General features: G+C 39.1%; 1 protein-coding gene and 1 long non-coding RNA gene across 8 annotated transcripts in view; both read left to right on the forward strand.

The window, feature by feature from the left end:
- Positions 1–19,090, forward strand: part of CC2D2B (coiled-coil and C2 domain containing 2B) — a 1,917,855-nt gene that overhangs the window by 329,842 nt on the left and 1,568,923 nt on the right. The gene's annotated exons all lie outside the window — the stretch shown is intronic.
- On the forward strand, positions 3,887–4,632 carry LOC144753449 (uncharacterized). The gene is made up of 3 exons (XR_013594363.1): positions 3,887–3,944; positions 4,065–4,141; positions 4,228–4,632. It is a non-coding gene; the product is annotated as an uncharacterized LOC144753449 (long non-coding RNA).

Genomic DNA, 19,090 nt, shown 5'->3' on the forward strand with positions numbered 1-19,090 from the left:
GAACACTTCTGATTAGTTGAAATCTAGCTCCATCTATTCCCCACGGAAGTTTCCACCCTTCCCAGTCATTTGTGTGTGGTACTAAGGTGGAAACACTTGCAGTTGCTGGACCATCTCTTTTTTGTCCGGTTTTAAATTGTTTGTCAACAACTGGGGTACAAATCATTCCAGAAGAGACAATAAATGAGGAGGAGGAAGAAGAAAAGGAGCCACCAAAGAAGAAGGAATCTTTGGTGTGGAAGTTTTCTCCCTCTGATTGAGAGAAAAAAAGTTGTGGCAAATATGGTACAGTGCACTATCTGCAACAGAAAGCTTTTCAGGGGCACTGGGAAAAATATATTATGGCATGTCCAGAATGTGGAAATAGATTGGACAATCCTCACAAAACACCTGGACAGAGCCCTGAGAAAGCAGGATGCAGGAGAAACCTCCACTTCTTCATCTGGAACCTCCTTGGCACCTAGGGACACAGTGCCCCAAACTGTTACACAGGGACTTCCATTCCATGTCCTTAAAATGTAGCTTACTATCACGTACTACTTTAAATGCAGTAAGGTTATCACAAATGCTAAAGATCTTCATTATTTTTTTTTACATTTCATACTCCCAGTTACAATGCCCTTCATTTTCATTTTGTTACCCCAGTATTTTGAAAACAAAAATATTTGCAGGACAATTCTAAAAACAAGAAAAAAGGGTTCTTTTCAGAACCACATTGGTCAAAGAAAGAAACATTGTGTGTTATTTGTCAATATGATTCTCTAGTAATGTTTTCTATCTGTGTGTAGATGTGTGACTGAATGTATGGGGTGTGTCTTTATTTGTTTGACTGAGTGTACGTATGTGGATCCATCTGTGTGTCTTTGAGTGCAAATGATGTCTGTTGATGTGTGAGTTAGTGTGTGTCTGGGTGTATGTATGACAGTGTTTGGTGGTGTTTGTGGGTGTATATGAGTAAATGAGTGAGTGTGTCGAGGTGAGTTTATGTGGCTGTCTGAGTGTGTGATGATGTGTGTGTGAGTCTAGTTGTGTGTGTTTGAGTGCAAGAGGATGTCTGTCGACCTGGGAGTACATGTTTGTCCTGGTGTGTATGACAGTGTGTGGTGGTCTTTTTGCATGTATGAGTGAGTGAGTGAGTTAGTGTACGGGGGTGTGAGTATGTCTGCCTGACTGAGTGTTTGAGTATATGTGTGTGTAGGTCCAATTGTGCATATGTGTGTACGAGTGCGAGGGGATGTCTTTCACTGGGTGACTGTGTGTGTATTGGTATGTATGTGATAGAGTGTGTGGCGGTGTATGTGTGTATATGAGTGAATGAGTGACTATGTGGGGGGTTGTGAGTGTGTGTGTCCGTGTGAAGGTATGTGGGGGTGGGTTCAGTTGTGCCTGTGTGTGAGTGCGAGAGGTTGCCTGTTGACATGTGAATATGTGTGTGTCAGGGTGTGTTTGTGTGACAGAGCTTGTGTATGTGTGTATATGAGCAAATCAGTGAGTGTATGGGGGTGTGAATGTATGTGTCTGGGTTTGTGAGTTTATGTGGATGTGGGTATAGTTGTGTGTGGTGTAGTATGTGTTCCTACAAATGAGTGAGTTTGTGGGAAGTGTCAGTGTCAGTGTATGTGTCTGACTGAATATGTGTGGGTATGTGTGTGTGTGTGGGTCCAGTTGTGTGTGTGGCTATGAGTGCATAGGGATGTCTGTCAGCATGTGGATGCATGCATGTCTGGATGTGTGTGTGCCAGAGCGTTTGATTATGTATATCTGTATATGAGTAAGTGAGTGTGTATGGTTGTGAGAGTGCCACACCACAAGGAACCCCTTCAACAGAACTGCTCACAAAGCAGCCCTCAGCAACTACAACCGGTGCATCAAGGAAGCCAAGAGAACAGCCATCACAGCCCGCATTTATACAGCGGCCAACCACATGAAAAAACTCTTCAAAATAGTCAAGGAATTCTCAAACCCATCCGCAACAGCGAACATAAAATGTACCCCTCTCAAGAACTCCATGACACCCTCTCGGACTACTTCAACAGCAAGATTTTCACCATCTTTAACACCTTTGACTCCCAACCCACTGCTCTCAACCTCAAAAACCTCGACCAACCAGCACACATCAGCCGAATGATCACCACTTGGTCTCCGCTCACAACTCAGACCACCACAACCATCTTGTCATCCATTCACTCCAGGACATCCACCGACCCGTGTCCCCACTGTCTTTTCAACCTTTGAACCTACCCAATCAGCACAGAACTCACCAGCATCATCAACACCTCAATCACCACAGCAGCCCCCCGGACAGATGGAAACACGCAGAGGTCATATCCCTCCTAAAGAAACCCATCCTCCTCTGCCACTGCAGCCACTGAATTTCTTGCTGTGCTGCTTGGGGGACCACAGGCCCCAGACGTCATCGCTCCCAGGAGGGAGGGGCTACTGATGCACTTTTAAGCACCAACAATCACCCGCGACACTGGACCCTGCCGCTGCCACTGTCGCCACTGAATTACTTGCTGTGCTGCTTGGGGGGAATGTCTGACAAAATATCGAGATTCACAATATCGACGTACAAAAATATCGGAGCAAAAATATCGAAATCAAAAATATCGGGTTCCTATACTTAACTAGATATATACACAAATATCGATTTTTTAATATCGATATACAAAAACATTGTTTACTTTTATATCGACTACATTAACATCGGAAAACAAAAATATCGCTATCTACAAAAAATAATGACATTAACTATAATATCGACATCAAAAATATCGTGCACTTCAATATCGGATTATCAGCTATATCGACTTTTTATATGCATCTGTTTGCATAATTAATTAACGTTTTATATGTGTTCACATCTAAATAAACACACAATACTTAAATTAATACTATAGACACACTATTAATTTGTAAAAAATATCCTATTGGTATAATTATATCACCTACACATATACACATATTCTATACTACTTTGTATAATTTTATAATTTGTTTTTGTTTTTCACTTCTATTACAAAGTAATCACAACTGAAATTCAAATATACTAACTAACCAATCACAAACCTAATTTTTTAAATAAACCAATAGCAAAGTAATTACTACTGACACTCCCCTATATAAACAATTAAAATCTAAGCACAAACTACTTGCCAAAAGTCACTGAAGGAGATTCATCTCTATCCGAATTGCTGCACAACAACTAGAAGAACCAGACTATCAACCTACTATCACATCTTCTAAGTAAGTAAATAAAATAGAAAGTGCATTATTTGCTAATACTACTTACTTACCTGCTAAATACCCAGTGCCCCTTTGCTATTCATACTACTTAACATGCTAAATAATTATATGAAACTATTTTTTTTAGATACAACGAGTACTGAATATTCTACTCAAAATAACTGTGAACAAACCCTAGGAATACAGATTCTAATAACTATGTAAGTAATTTCACATTGATTCATTATGTGCACATAAATCTAAACACACAGAAATAATGACTTTTGCCCCACATATTTCTTTTTTTCTGTAGATTCTACTACTGAAAACTGCACTACTAATGAACTAAGGACATCAGTACTATTTCTCCAATACATTTTACTACGTAAGTATTATGCAACTGAAATAAATGTGGAAAAACAATACTAACATTTAGAACTGTTCTAATTATGTTCTATTATATATTGTTTATTTACAGAGCAAACACAACGAATAGATATACAGACATAATACAGAACTCCACATTCTGAATAATACAGATACTAATCACAAAGTAAGTATATTAAAGAACATAATTACCAGATAATCTATTAAAAAACATACCAACATGGTGATTATTCTAATACATATGTTCCTTTTTTATTTAAGATAACACTACAAACTACTCTCCAGAAGCTGAAGAAACAACTATACTGGCAAAGACCAACCTAAAAAAATATGTAAGTATCTTCACAATGTGAATCATGAAGATACACTTTTGTAGTAGAAATGAGCTCTAACATTGCAAATGTACCAAAACATTAATTAATAATATACTACTTTCATGTTTTTCATAACAGCTACAACAACATCACAAACAATTATCCCCAACTAAAGAAGCAAGCAGCTCCTAATTTTGCTGTAAATTCAAAAACACGTAAGTATAAACATTCCTACTTATCACTAACATAGATTATTTATCACATTTAATTTGACATTAACTATTATATATACATTTTATAGATATACAAAGTACAAAATGACCGAAGGAGCCGAATTTGTGACCAGCCAGAAAGGAAAACTATTACTATGCTACATGGGTTACACTTATACACAAGAAAAGCAATATGGCATGCAAGTTAATTGGAAATGTTGTAAATATTATTCTAACAAGTGCTATGGCAGAGCAACAACTAAAGAAGCTACAGTACTGTATACTAGGGAACACAATCATCCACCTAATGTTACTGAAATAGAAGTTAGAACAGCTTTGGAAAATATAAAAGAAGCTAGTACAGGTTCCCAAAAGCAAACAAATGTCATTTTAAAAGAAGCCATTCCTAAAATCCCAAAAACTGCCACAACTCAAATGCCAAATATCCTCTCCTTAAAAAGAACTATAGCACGAACTAAAAAAGCTACTACTTCTACAACACCATCTCCCAGAACATATCAGGATATAAATTTAACTGCTAACCAAATAATAACTTTAAATAAACAACCATTTATAGTTTACGACAATGAAAACAATGACAAAAGGCTTATAATTTTTGGTACCAGTATGAATTTAGTTAAACTGCAGCAAAGCCAATATTGGATGATGGATGGAACATTTAACATCTGTCCCAAACCATTTTTCCAATTATACACAATACATGGCCTCTACCACAACTGCAACATACCTTTGCTATATGCACTATTACCAAACAAAAATAATTCCACATATATGGAGTTAATAAATATAATTAAACAAAAAACTAATGATTTTTCTCCTGAAAGTATCATTCTTGATTTTGAGCAAGCAATGCTCTCAACTATCATAAAAATCCACCCCCATACCTGCATTCAAGGCTGCTATTATCATTTAAACCAGTGTTTATGGAGACACCTTCAAAAAACTACCCTAAGTGTCGAATATGCTACAAACTCATCTTTTGCTTTCCAAATTAAAAAACTCATTGCACTTGCTTATGTACCTGAAACAGACGTAGCTGAACACTACAACATTCTTATAGACAGCCCCTTCTACAAACAAAATGAAGCTAAATTAAGTCCATTTCTGGACTACTTTGAAGACACCTGGGTAGGCAGACTCCACAGATCTGGCCACAGACGAAATCCCAAATTCCTCATACCCTGGTGGAACGTTTACAGAAGTACCCTTAACGGAGATTCAAAAACTAACAATGCAGTGGAAGGTTGGCACAATGCATTTGTACAATCAACTGGCAGAACCAAACCTACTCTAGAACATTTCATTAAATGTCTACAGAAAGAACAGAGCTACCAGGAATTTAGAATGGACCAATCTGTAACTGAACTTGTCCCTAAAACATCAAAGCAAAATAAACAAATGCACAAGTACCTGGAAGAACAAGTTAAACTTTACCCTAGTACAAAAGGCATAGAATACCTAAATATCATTGCCAAAACACTACTCTAATTAATTCCCAAAATGTTATAAAACACTAAAAGTATCACCTAAGTATGGAAAAATATGTAACGTGAGCTTCTAAAGTATTTAATGTATGCAATATATAGAGATATTATTATAATATATGCACACATTAAAACTAAATAACAAGTAAAAAACTATTCCATAATAAAAATAACATTACCCACCCACACAAAATAAGAAAGCAAGGACTTACCAATCATGTTGTCAATCCAATAACCTCCTTGTCCACCATAGTAATCCAGGTAGTGCCAAATTAACCCAAAAGAAAATGTAAAAATACAACTGTTCCAAAATTAAGACATCCACGTTATCCAGAGCCATCGAATAAGCATAAAAAACCCAAAAAAATTGAAAAATAGAAAGAATCGCTCCAGCAAAACCGAAAAATGTAAAGAAGTGTTTGCAAAGCAGTGTTGAATTAAACAAACAAACACTTCCTTTAAAAAAAAAACGGAACTTCCGATGTAGCGTACACCTATGACAAAAACATAGAAAACAGACATTCCCACCCACATTAATTAGCTAATAATTAGGTACAAACATATTAAAATAGATTATTTCACTTGTAGATATACCGTAAAAGACTAAAATTCACTCTATATATAATGAGTTAACTAACTAACACTACGTGTATATACCATAAGTAATTATCTGTTTTCGAAATCTAAAACATACCTCCCTCACATTCAACAACACAAAATATAAGGTCACTAATCTCAAAACATCATTAAAATACACATAAAACATATAAAATAAACCTTACCTGAAGCGACGTGAAGTGTCTCCCAACCGCGATCAGCCCTTCTTCCAAATAACCCAAAACGACCTAACCCGGTTACAAAATAAAGCACCCAAATGCAATAAAATAGTCCCAAGTATAAAATATAATATATATACTTCACTAAATATGCAAAAATGAACATTAAGTTTCTATTATTGTAAAGAAATATTTACTTTAATCCTACAATGATTTGATTAACAAATATGTAAATGAATGTAATAAATAAATATTATGAAAAGAATAATATTTATATTAACAATGTCTAGAAATATAACTACATTGTCAAAAATTATAATAATAGAAAAATGTGTTAAAAATATGTGACTTACATAATAAATATTTTATGTATTGAAATAAAGTGTAAAAAATACTTTTGTTATTTCTACATTTCTTTATGAAATTACAATATGTAAAAGAGATAATAAATAATATTCATTTTTGTACAAAAAGTATGAAAATAATAATGCTTCTGTATAGTTGCTTATCATTGTGTTTATAAAATATGTTTATAAAACCAAATGTAATAAAAAGAATTTTGTAATGAAATAACATTTTATTTGCGAAACATAAATAAAAATAATGTTTCTACAATCATGTTGAACTATTTGTATCATTATCTTACTATAATGTAACAATCTTATCAGAAATGTTGCACTGTATATTAAATGTGAGTATATGTTGGTCTCTAATAATTTAATTATTACTATACCAAATCCAGCGTACATTAAATTAAAACTGACCCTGAACCCAAAAAATACCCCTTTACCCAAAAACCCAAAACTGACCCTGAACCCTAAAAATACCCCTTTACCCAAAAACTGAAAACTGACCCTGAACCCTAAAAATACCCCTTTACCCAAAAACCCAAAACTGACCCTGAACCCTAAAAATACCCCTTTACCCAAAAACTGAAAACTGACCCTAAACCCAAAAAATACCCCTTTACCCAAAAACCCAAAACTGACCCTGAACCCTAAAATTACCCCTTTACCCAAAAACTGAAAACTGACCCTGAACCCTAAAAATACCCCTTTACCCAAAAACCCAAAACTGACCCTGAACCCTAAAAATACCCCTTTACCCAAAAACCCAAAACTGACCCTGAACCCTAAAAATACCCCTTTACCCAAAAACTGAAAACTGACCCTGAACCCAAAAAATACCCCTTTACCCAAAAACCCAAAACTGACCCTGAACCCTAAAAATACCCCTTAACCCAAAAACTGAAAACTGACCCTGAACCCAAAAAATACCCCTTTACCCAAAAACTGAAAACGGACCCTGACCCCTAAAAATACCCCTTTACCCAAAAACTAAAAACTGACCCAGAACCCAAAAAATACCCCTTTACCCAAAAACCCAAAACTGACCCTGAACCCTAAAAATACCCCTTTACCCAAAAACTGAAAACTGACCCAGAACCCTAAAAATACCCCTTTACCCAAAAACCCAAAACTGACCCTGAACCCTAAAAATACCCCTTTACCCAAAAACTGAAAACTGACCCTGAACCCAAGAAATACCCCTTTACCCAAAAACTGAAAACTGACCCTGAACCCAAGAAATACCCCTTTACCCAAAAACTGAAAACTGACCCTGAACCCAAAAACTACACCTTTACCCAAAAACTGTAAACTAACCCTGAACCCAAGAAATACCCCTTTACCCAAAAACTGAAAACTGACTATGAACCCTAAAAATACCCCTTTAACCAAGAACTGAAAACTGACCCTGAACTCTAACAATACTCCTTTACCCAAAAATAATTATTATTATGTAATTACAAAATAATTATTAATTAACAATAACAATAAAGTTAATATATTAGCACATTAGCTGTAAAGAAATTAATTTAATTATTAATATTATTTTTTCCAAATTAATTTACAAGTAAAAAATATATATTAAACTAAATGAAGCTAATTAATATAATTTAACTAATTTATAATAATTAATTACCAATTAATTATTATTTAAAAATATGAAATAAATTATATTAATTAATTAACTAAATTATAATAATTAATTAACACATATTTATTATTTAAAAATATATACAAAATTATATTAATTAATTAACTAGTTAATATTAATTAATTACCAATTAATTATTATTATGTAATTACCAATTATTTATTATTAAAAATTATGTCAAAAATTATATTAATTAATTTACTAATTAATAATAATTAATTACCAATTATTATTTTTGTACTATTATGTACGATATTATATTAATTAATTAACTAATTAATATTCATTAATTACCAATTAATTATTATATAAAATAATGTACTAAATTATATTAATTAATTAACTAATTAATATTAATTATTTACCAATCAATTATTAATAAAAAGTTTTTTACAAATATATATTAATTTATTATTTATTTTTAAATTACTTCCCACCCTTATCCCCTATAAACCCAATAACCCGCTCCTAAAACTATATATGTTTTTTAAAAATATTTTTATATTAAATATATTGTAATTTTTTAATATAGACCTTTTTATCAAATTTTTATTTACAATTATTATATTTTTTCCTACACTATTTATTTTTTCCATTACTACACGATATTTTGTATTGTCGATATTTTGTCATACGATATTATTTTTTTCGATATTTCTACTTACTTACCTATTACGATATTTTTGTATCCGATATATTTGCTTCCCAATATTTTTTACCTTCGATATTTTAACTTCGATATTTTGTCTTTCCGATATTTTATTTTCGATATTTTGTCTGTGTACCGCTTGGGGGACCACAGTCCCCAGAAATCATTGCTCCTAGGAGGGAGGGGCTACTGATGTGCTTTTAAGCGCCGACAAACACCAGCGATACGGGCCGCTGCCTCCACAGAATTTTTTGCTGTGCTGCTTGGGGGACACAGGCCTCAATTGTCATCGCTCCCTGGAGGGAGGGGCTACAGATGCTCTTTTAAGCACTGACAAACACCTGCGGTGTGGGAGGCTCACGGGACGGCCAAGGGCGGGCCCGTCCTGCGCCCGTCACTGACAGGAAGAGGCAGGGCAGCGCAGGGCCACCCCCCTTGGTTCTGCTATCCTGTGGTATCTTCAGCCCCTTAGGTAAGACTTAAATTCGTCCTCACTGTAGCTGAAGAAGAGCGCCAGACTGTTCTTGGGACCCAATTGAACCTTGCCTCCCAAAAAATTCCCAAATTGGAACGAGTCAAAAAACGTGTCCAGCGGGGTGAAGAACTTGAAAAACTCGGTACTGCAAGCTCCGTTAATGACGGGTTTGGTTGCACCTTTGATTTTCCATGGTAGACACATTGTTGTGAGCATAATTGGTGAACTTTCGGTCAATGCGATTGATAGGGACACTGGCAAGGGGTCTAATTGTTTTGCTGCCTGGGAATTATTGGCAACTGCTTTTGCCACTTTGCACGGTCCTCGTTACTAGCGATCAGGAAAAGAGGCAAACTCTCAAAGTACATTCTGGTGGGGGAGGCACTGGGTGAGGCACCTCCTTTCCAACATAACCAAAAATTCCGTTACTATGGGCAAGTGGAAGGCTACAGAGGGACCAGCTAAAGGGAAATCATTGAAGAAAAGAAAGAGTGCTGCTGAGAATTGCACCATTGAAGAAATAGATGATTTGATTGAAGAGGTAGAATAAATGCTAAGCGATAAATGCAAAATCGTTAAGAAGCATAAAACAAAAAATCACTGCCTTCAATAGCAAATGTGCCCCAGGATCCCAGGTAGAGACTACCATACCAACAGGCCAAACAAAATTGATAATCAGGAACCCACTATGTGCATCAGGCATCCATCAATCACAAGCTATGCCTCCTGCCCAATGCAGATGCGATGCCCCACAGCAAACAAAGACCCGTGCCCCAGTTGACTGAACTAGTACCGCCAGAGGTAGGGAGGTCCCACTGTCCATTATGTGCTCAAATAGGTTCACCCCCTTAACTTCGGTATTAGCGTCAGATGATATTTGTGTGTTTCCCTCTACACTGAACTCCGACCCAAACATGCCTGTACAACAACATGGTAACCTACAAGGAAAAGCCAGTTTAATATATAGTTTTTCTGAGGTGCCAGAAAATCAGGCCCATGGTGCGCAAACTAACAACAGTGCTCAATTAATAATTGAGCTTGTGCAGAGATTAGACGCTCTAATGGATGAGATTGCCAACTTAAAAGCAATTAATAGGGAATATAACCCAACATCCCAATGCAGATAGGGATGCAGTACCAGAGGAACCCTGTGGAAGCCGTAGGAGGCGCCAGGCTGCCTTACAGGTAGCTGAAACCACCAATCCAAGATCACAACACTCTATTTACGCAGCTAAAGAATCAGAGGGCCTGAGCATTGACTTGTAAAGACAAAATCATGAGGACAGGTATAGCAGGGATAGGGGGATAACCAGTAGTTACAGAAGAGTAAGGCCAGAGCGAAGGAATGAGCACATGGGTGGGATAGTGGGTGGTCAAAAGCACATTGAAAAGAACAACTTTCAGCACAATAATAATCAGGGGGGGGACATTCCAACCTGTTTGCAGTAGGCACAGGAAGACCACTTTGGGAGCAGGACCATTACACTGCACAGCTGGAGCTTACTAGCTGTTCAGATCGCAGGCAGATCCCCACCAACTATAGAAACAATGATGCTCCCAGGCCAGTGGGATGGAAAGTGTATATGATGAATGTCCCTAAACTCAACCTCTCTTCATAGAGGGAGGATGAAGAGTCATTAAAAAATAAGGTTATACACTGAATCAGACAAAAGCCTAACTACTTATAAGTAATACGTTCGGATCTCTTGGAAGTGGAACACCTGCTGAGTAAAAACCTAGCCTACGACACCATACTCCTTACATTAAAAACAAAGAGCTTAGTTGACGGGTTGATAGTACTTGACCTAAGAACATGCCCACCCCCCAATACCCTGGTGAGATTCAAACTACACAATCCCTGTAGTAAAGTAGAAGTGATCCATCGAGAACCTGAAAATCCCAGACAACTACCATACATCGGCCTTCCCAAAATAATGTGGAGGCAGTCGATTGACTACCAACGCTGGTCCTTACGTCTGACCGATGTGACAAACTCTCAAGCTTGCCTTACAAAAATTGTATTCCATTTGACCCCCTACTAAACCAACAGACTAAGCTTGTAGAATATAGAGTATATACAGGGGCGGAATCTGTCCCAGCCAGTCCACTACCCTGGAATGAAGAAACCCAGCCATTGGTAAAGCGCCTAATATCATGGAACATAGCTGGCCTGAAACGTAAATTAATAGATTGTGAATGGCAGGAGTATATAAATCAAAATGACTTCTGCCTGCTACAAGAAACCTGGGCACTGGAAATCCCGCACAAGCTAGGCTATAAAACGTTCAGTGTCAGTGCTGTTCCCACAATGAGAGGCAGACCATCGGTTGGTCTTGTCCTATGGGTAAAAATTACCCAAAAGGCTGCAAAATCCCAGTTGTAATTTCCTTCAGTGGAAATTTTGGGGGTAAAAGTAAAAATACACAACAAAGCTGAAATCTATAACATTTACAATAGACCAGGGCCAGCTAGCAGGGAATCTCCAGTGATAGAGTTAATTGATAACTTCCTAAACACTATCCATCACAGGGAAATAGTAATTGTATGAGGAGATTTTAATTGTACGTTTGAACCAGTTGTGGGGTTCAAAACCATTTTAGAGGAGGTGGACATAGCAAATGGTGTTCGCCTTTGAAGGCTGGCTCTACCATACCATGCACAACTGCAGTGGCCCAACTAGTTTCAGGGCAGGGACTTAGAGCCTCAATGGCAAGCTGCCCTCAGATTCACCAAGTGCTTATATATTTAAAAGAGTACTTACCAAGAGTAGAATCAAGTAGAATCAACTATTTAATGGTTAGTGCTAACTCTTGGGCAAACATACTTGATCTAAAAGTAGAAGCCAGAGATGATAGTGACCACCTCCTACTGTGTCTAACAATAGTAGGATCCCTCTTTGAAACTAGAACCCTGAGAAATAATGTTACTGCAATAATCCAAATAAATCCAACTGATAGTCACCAATAATCACAGACGTTTAAAATGGCCATCTATCTTAGGCAATTGTGAAGCTATGACGAGGATCTATAATACTTTCTCAGACGTCTTAGCCCCTTATATAGATCTATTCACACAAGAGATTCCTATAGTGCAGATTCATTGCACCATGATAGATAAATTAAAACAGATCCTGAGGAAACTCCCTAGAGAACATGAGGCAGCTGGGCTATTAATTACCCCTCAACCAACCACTGGTACAACAGTGACTGCCTCAAAGCAAAGAGTGTGCTACTAGTGGCTGTGCGATCTAATAACATCAAAGCATTAAGGGATAAAAGGGCCAGGTTAAAAAACTTACTAGCACAAAAAAAAATGGGATTGGGAAGATCGCTTCTGGGATGACTTGATCATCGCAGACAAGGATAAGGATCATTCCAGTTTCTGGAGATTATTAGCAAAGGGTAATAAAACAGGCAGCACCAGCTTGGATCTCTTTTTGGACCCAGGTACATGGTATGGTCTCTTGTCGACATTGTACTCAGAGGTCACTACCCAACCTACAAGTAAATCTTCAATGAAGACAACACGTCTCCTAGCAACCGCCCAAAGCTGGCAACATTTTGCCCCTTACTTTAGCTTAGAAGAAACTTTGGCGACTATATACGCTGTTAAGCCAGGGAAAGCCCCCGGTCCTGACAAAATACCTGGCGACCTGCTGAGACACGACAAAACAGTATGGGGACCTTACATAAATCTTCTTTGTAATGCTGTGGCAACAGGAGCCCCAATACCAGAGTCATGGAAAGGGGCTGAATACATCCCAATTTTTAAAAAAGGGAAACCAACAAGATCCTGCCAATTATAGGCCTATACGCCTAACTGACACTTTACAAAAGATCTATGCTAAACAGATTTTATTGAAACTTAACAACTGGATAGAGGTAAATAATATTTTATCAAAGTATCAAGCTGGGTTCAGAGCTAGAACAAGTGCAATCGATCAGGTCATTAGACTTCTATACATAGGTTGGAAATGTACTACTCTAATGAAAGGACACCTGCACATTGAAATTTATAAACTTAAGGGCCCCTTTTGATCTTATCCCCAGAGACTCTCTTTGGAACTCCCTTAAAAATCAGGGTGTACCTGAAGATCTGCTGACACAGATAGTCAGATTGCATGAAGACAACTATGCTAAAGTTAGATGGGGACCCAGGGTTGAACTGGCTGAGGCAATCCCCATAAGGAGAGGAGTAAGGCAGGGATGTGTGCAGGCACCCACCCTCTTTTCATTACATGTAAGCGATATTGTTAATCATCTTTTAGGGTGCAAACATGATTCTCAAAAAGTAGGTGGGGTGCCAGCACTGACTCTACTATTCGCCAATGATACAATCTTCTTATCACAAACCCCGAAGGGACTTCAAAACCTGTTAGATTCTTTTAGTGAATACTGTGCTTTAAAGGGCCTTGAAATAAAGTCTAATAAAACAAAATATATAGACACAAAACCTCACAAAACATTTAAGAAAAATGTCATAGTTTGTAAACAAAAGCTAGAATGTGTGTTCAATTTTAACTATCTCTGCATTACAATAGGCACTAAACTGACCTGGTATTCGCACCTACAAAAAACAAGACTCTCTTGCTCCAAAACACCTTGCCAATACTGAAAAACACCAGAACATTGTAACCAAGGCAGTGTCTCCTTCTCTTGAAGTCTACAAATATAGGGCTCAATCTGCAAACCTCTGCGGTGCAGAACTCTGGTGGGGGGGGGGATCGTCACTGGGCGGAATATGTTTGTAGGGGATGAAAACAAGTTCCTAAGGATGTTATCACAGCTGCCTATATGCACAACCATGATCCCTAACATCCAGGACCTCAATATAAAGTGCATAGACCATCAGGCTATATTGAGACCGTTGCTATTCTGGGTCCGTTTGTGGACCACAGAAGAACTCACAAATTATAAAAAAGGGGTGATTAAGATTCTGAGACTTAACCAGCATGTTACCCTCTAGTGGGTTAGGCATGTGCGATCATGGTTTTGTAAACTAAGGTTAAACCACTATTGGGATGCACCCAATTTATTAACATCACTCAAAAAAATCTTATTAAACAGATTTTGGGCGTTTATGCAAAATAGTATTCACTATTGTTCCGATATAGGTAGGCTAACATCCCAGTTCCTGCTAATAAAACCATTCTTCCTTTTTGAGCAATATTTGGACGAAGTTCACCCGCAATTGGCCAAGTGCCTGTACATGAAGTTCCGTTTCTATGTCTTGCAGATTAACTATAACACAGCAAAATGGTTCCGCAAAAATAGTGATGATAGAGAGGCCCACTGCCCTCTATGCCAACTGACCGCAGTAGAAAACGACTCCCATTTACTTTTTTTTGTCCAGCGTACGCCATTCCAAAGAAAAAATAGAACAATCCCATCTGTAGAAATTTGGGAATTACGTCACATTCAGGAGCCATTAGGAAGTGATACATCACAGAAAATAGTTTTTAGAGTAAGCAGATATTTATTAGCTGTTAATTTAATACGTATGGGAAAAGTCATGGCATTCTAACTTTTTTTTTTTAAGTTTCCAAGACCTTTATTGAGAATACATTTGACCGATAACACAGCTCAGTGCCAACAACCTTAAAGAAGGCCGACAGCGTTATAACCAGTACTTGCATAGCACTTAAGAAGTATGTGGATGTAGTGTAGTTTACACAGCAAGTCGCCTACAACCACCATGGGCCGGTCGCGTCAATAGTTACTGTGAGTCTTGGGTTTTATTTTACTGTGAAACACAAACATGAACCACTTGGATCAGTCCACTACCGCACTCCGTCCCCTCCCAACATTATTGCTTAATGTGGTTGAACAGTGCCTATACAACGATCATATCACAAAATTTACAGCAGTTGCATCATTTCTCGAGGCTAAACAGCTTTCACTCATCCCCTTGAGCATTTAGGTATGCAGTTAGATATACCCAATAGTCCTTTGGCCTGGACCTAGCTGGTAACATTTCTTCATATGTGCGTAATGTATCATGGTAGTAAGTCATATCCCTGAGCCATTGCTTGATTGTTGGCACCTTTTTACTCCCCCAGCACATTGAGACTCTGCGCTTAGCTAGCAGTAGGGCCACTGCACAAAACCTACGTGGCATTGGTTTCATCTTCCCCAATAAACCCAGGAGACAACAGCGAATGGTGCACTCCAGAGGTATCCCCATAATTTCAGACAGTTTATTAGTAACTTCCAGCCAGTAGGCCTGGATCTTCACACAGTGCCATGCTAAATGTATGAAGTCACCATGACGAAAGTGACAGCGTTTGCATCACGCATCTTCTCTCAGACCGTATTTATGCAGAGAGACTGGGGTGTAGTATGCCTGGTGTAAGTATTTAAAATGAATGATGCGTAAGTTTCCATTCGGCGTTAGGAGTGTAGTCAGAGTGCATGTAGTTTCCCAGTCTTTGTCAGTGAGGGGATCCTCCAATAGCGGGTTCCATCGTTCCCGAGCCTTAGCAGTGGTGTGTCCTATCTCTGTTTGAGCTGATGTATAAAGTCTGGATACTAAGTGAGATGTGTTAGAGGTCGCTAGAATCAATTGCTATGTATTCAGGGTGGGTGGTTCCACCGGAAAGGTGTGATAGAGGTGCCGAATTGCCATTTTCAGTCTATAAAATGTAAATTGAAATAACAATGATGGGTTTTGTATGTAGGCTAAATCATGTTCTGTGAGGAAGGTTCCATTTTTATATAAATCTCCCATGGAAATTAGTCCTACTTGTGTTAATAGGCCCATACCCACTGGTTCAGCTGTTACGGACAACGCCGGATGATTATGAAGGGGAAGAGCCGGAGCGTAAAGTGGTAATTTACGGGCTAGCTGGCCTAATCTCTTCCATGCTGCGTTAGTAACATCCACGGTGTTGATGTCCTTATCGTGAAGTGGCGGTCTGTCGTGTGTGATGATGGCGTCAAGTGGGATGGAATCAGCATCTCCCTCCTCAACAGCTACATGTGTCATGTATGGGGTTCTATGAAACCAGAAGGCTGCATACTGTGCCTGAGCGCAGAGATGATATAGGAAGAAATCGGGTACACCCCAGCCCCCTTTGGATGTTGGCAGCGTCAAGGTAGTTAGGTCGATACGCGCTTGTCTACCTGCCCAGATCAGCCTCAAGATCATCGTAGTTATGCGCTTGAACACTTTTCTTGGCGGCTGAATGGGGATATTGTTGAATAGGTAAAGGAGTTTGGGGAGCACTACCATCTTTACTATCGCTATTCGATCGGCTAGGGATAATGGGAGTTGAATCCACCATTTAGTTTTGTCCTCCAGGGCCTCAATCGCTCTACCGTAGTTTGTCCTAATGACTATTTCCGGGTCCCTATGAAACCATATGCCTAGGTATCTTATGGGGTCTGTTTGCCAGTCTAATGGGTATTCTACAGCGTGCGGTGTGGTGGTGTCTGTGAGTGGGATGATCGAGGATTTTTCCCAATTTATCTGCAGTCCCGAGAAACCTCCAAATTTGATGTATGTACGTAAGAGGGGATCTAGGTTACATGGTGAGTCATGAACATATAGTAACATATCGTCCGCATATAGCGAGATATGTAGGGGCCTACTCGTAAATTGCAGAGCGAGATGGTGGCTCTTCTGCCTAACTATGCAGGCCAGGGGTTCTAGGGCCAGAGCAAATAGCAGGGGGGACAATGGGCAGCCCTGTCTGGTCCCTCTTTCTATGTTATAGGCTTCAGATACATAGCCATTAATCCTGACTCTGGCAGTGGGTTTCGTGTACAGCAGTTGGATCCATTGAATGTATATCGGTGGAAAGCCCATCCTATGTAGTATAGTAATTAAGTAAGACCATTCAATAGAATCAAATGCCTTGGCGGCATCCAGCATCACAGCCACAGCTTTCATCGTCGGGTCTAGATAGTGTGAGACCGCAAACAGTGTTCTTGTGTTGTGTGTTGTGTTGCGGGAAAGTATAAAACCTGACTGGTCTGGGAGGACCAGATTCGGCATGAGTAGTTGCAGTCGCATCACCAGTATTTTAGCGAGTATTTTTGAGTCTACATTAAGTAGGGAGAGCGGGCGATATGAATTACAGCTTTCTGGGTCCTTATCCGGCTTAAGGAGGGCCACTATTAACGCCTCTCGAAGTGTAGATGGCAGTATCTGAGCATCATGTGCGGCCCCGAACATAGCAACCAAGCGAGGTGCCAGGAGGTCCCTATATGTTTTATAAAACTCACAAGTGAATCCATCCGGGCCAGGACTCTTACCGTTGGGCAATGATTGGATCACTTCTGTCACCTCCTCCACCGTGATCGGTAGTGATAGATACTGCTGCTGAGCGTCAGACAGCCAGGCAATGGCAATATTGTCTAAGTATTGGAGCGTTTCTTGTTGCGTTGCTACCGGTCTTGATTGATACAAGTCCCCATAATTCTGAACAAAGCATTTTAAAATGGTTGCGGGATCTGTGTGTAATTGATTATCGCCTCCTCTTATCTGTGTCACTGTATTGGGTATTCGGCCAGCACAAATTTTGGTCGCTAGTACTCGCCCGGGTCGTCCACTTTCTCCATAAACTCGGGCAACATGTCTCTTACTCAAGTACTTAACCTCGTCCTCCGCTAATGATTGGTGTTCAGTTAATGTGGTGCGTATTGCAGCAAGTGTTGCCGGAAGAGGCGTTATCTCGTATTGATGTTCTAACGTACTTAGCTTAGATTCGCACCTGGTCAATTGTGCTCGTATATCTTTTAGTATCCCTGCTGTTGTGCTTATACAGACACCGCGTATTGTAGCTTTGAAAGCCTCCCAAAGTAGGCCTGCATCCTCAGTGGATTTATCTTTTATTTGGAAGTATTCTCTAATCGCCTTCTCTATGGTGTCTGCATATATCGGGTCGGTCAATGCTGTAGCATTGAACCTCCAGCTATACGGCGGCGGTACATAATTAGGGACATTTAGGGAAAGTTTAATTGGGTTGTGGTCTGAGAGGGTTTTGGGCATGTGTTTGATCGCTGTAGTCCACAAAAGTATTGCATTGGAGCCTATCCAGTAATCTCTGCGCGACCAGCTGCCATGTGCAGCTGAAGTGTGAGTCGCTTCTTTGACTTCTGGATGACAGGCTCTCCAAATGTCCGTGATACGTAGATCTAGCATCATGTCTAGTAGTTTGGTGCGAGCCTGTGTGTGGTGTTCTGTTGTGTCTCCCGATCTATCCAGCTTATCATCCAGGGCTAGGTTAAGATCTCCTCCCCAGAGTATCGTTTGCTCGTCAGCTGAGTGTAGCTGCTGCCAAATTACATGGTAGAAATCAGGTGCATCAGTGTTTGGGCCGTATGTATTCACCAGTGTTAGCGGATGTCCTCGTAGTCTACCCTTTAGGATAATATATCTGCCGTATGTGTCTAAGACCTTTGTGTCAATCTTAAAGTTTGTGCCTTTCTTAACTAGGATGGAAACCCCTCTAGAGTATGAGGAATATCTTGAGCAGTGAGTGGATTCCGCCCATCTCCTTCCCACCTGAGCAGTTGAGTGTGGAGCTTCATGCGTCTCCTGAAACAT

Source organism: Lissotriton helveticus, chromosome 5_1 (assembly GCF_964261635.1).
Source record: "Lissotriton helveticus chromosome 5_1, aLisHel1.1, whole genome shotgun sequence".
In the NCBI taxonomy this organism is placed as follows: Eukaryota; Metazoa; Chordata; class Amphibia; order Caudata; family Salamandridae; genus Lissotriton; species Lissotriton helveticus.